Source organism: Sinocyclocheilus rhinocerous, unplaced genomic scaffold (assembly GCF_001515625.1).
Source record: "Sinocyclocheilus rhinocerous isolate Xijiao unplaced genomic scaffold, SAMN03320098_v1.1 scaffold165, whole genome shotgun sequence".
Lineage (NCBI taxonomy): Eukaryota > Metazoa > Chordata > Actinopteri > Cypriniformes > Cyprinidae > Sinocyclocheilus > Sinocyclocheilus rhinocerous.
Window position 1 is genome coordinate 147036 of NW_015630990.1, and position 2111 is coordinate 149146.

Here is a 2111-nt window from a genome sequence, read left to right on the forward strand (position 1 = left end):
TTTGAGTGGCCGAAGACTTCAAGGATCACAGCTGGAGAACTGCAGAAAATAGTTGAGTCTTGAGGTCAGAAAGCCTAAAAAAAATACAATGTTGTTTGGGAGGGTTTCAAGAAAAAACTAGAGAAGAAAACGCTCTCATCCAAAAACAAACTCCAGCATATTTATTTGCTAGACATGACTGGAACTTCAAATGGGACTGGGTTCAGTGGTCATATGAAACAAAAAAAAATTGCTTTTTAGCAGCAAACACTCAAGATGGGTTTGGTGCACACAGGGATAAAAAAGTACCCCATGCGTACAATGAAATATACTGCTGGATCTTTAATGTTGTGGGCCTATTTTTCTGCCAGAGATCCTGGATACCTTGTTCAGATAGATGGCAGAATGGATTCTATAAAATACCAATGGATAAAATTTTTTAAAACTGACTGTACATGCTAGAAATCTTATAATGGGCCATGGTTGGATCTTCCAACAGGACAATGATCCACAAAAAAACATCAAAATCAAAACAAAAATTGGTCACTGAGAAAAAAACCAAGCTTCTGCCCTGGCCAACCCAGTTCCCTGAGCTGAACACTATATAAATGAGTGTGGTGAACTGAAGAGGAGAAGCATCAACATGCAGCTGGACATCTGAAGGGTCTGGAGAGATTCTGTATGAAGGAATGGTCTCTGATCTCCTATCAGATATTCTCTAAACTCTTCAGGCATTATAGGTGAAGACTCAGAGCTCAGAGCAAAAGGTGGTTGCAAAAAGTATTGGATAAAAGGGTATGATTAATGGTGACCAATGTGTATTAGAGAAAAACATTTATTTCATAATGAGATTTTTCTCCCATTTTAAATTCTTATTCTCAAATGAAAGGTTAGATTTTAGTAAATTTTTAAAATAAAATATCTAAAGGATTGATGATACACATTAATTTTCACAGCCTTCTTTGGTCATATTTACCAAGGGTATGAATAATTTTGAGCACAACTGTATATGAACATATATATGAGCATTGCAAAAAATATATATATTATATATGTAATATTCCCAAAAAATATATTAATGATATATTATTGTATTATTATTTGTATTATTATTGTATGACGTGTTTATATAGCCTAGTGTTTTTTTGGGGGGGGGAAACTGCAAATGTTTTTCAGGATATTTTAATTAATAGAAAGCTCAAAAGAACAGCATTTATTTAAAATCCTTTGTAAGATAAGATTATAAATGTCTTTATTATCACTTTTAACCAATTTAATGCCTCTCTTTCTCTCTCTAAGTATTGCATGTTATACATATAAAAAATTTGTTGCCAACCAGTGAACTTTGTTTCACTTGCAGATTACATTTCTTACTTTTTGTGCTTTGATAATAGTTAAATTCCTCCATAAAAAGAATGCAGCTGACTTTTGTTAAATGTCATCTGGGTTTGATTTATAAAGAACATTTCTGTTAAGAGGGGGTTTTATCCATCTTTTACTGATAAATTGGAGTTATTTATATTGAAATGCATTAACTGTGCTAAAGAACTTTACGCCTTTAAACAAATTTAATTAATCACGTGTTACCCATTAATTGCGAAAGTCCCATTTTATGCCAGTATTCATATAGAGGCCTTATAGGAACTTAATTCAGATGCATTTACACAGACTTCTGTCATTTCAGATTCCATATGTCCTGTAAACAATAAAATCTGCATTCCGCTATGAGGTTCCTTCACAATTTGTATTGACATGCAACATTCCAATCAGGGACTAAAAATATTTGCTTTAATTATGTCTCTGAAGGTCATACCTGATTTGTGCAGGAACTGCTTTATGGAAATGAGCCGGCTAGAAGATCTTTAGGGTCTCTTCAGGTCTCTGTTTACTCTCTGATCTCATCTGTAATGTGAACACAACAAAGAGAGCCGTAGTTTTGCTTTGTGAAACATTCCGACAGCAGTGAACTCAGAAAATTCCAGTCTGGGGAGAAACTCCATTCTCATTAAGCAAAGAAAGTGTGCTATCATTCTCTCAACATCTAATTTAATGACAGTCCCCAACTGCCTGTCATAAAGTTTTCATTCAGACGTCTACTAAATGAGGGGGCTCTAATTGGGAGTCTCTGTGTA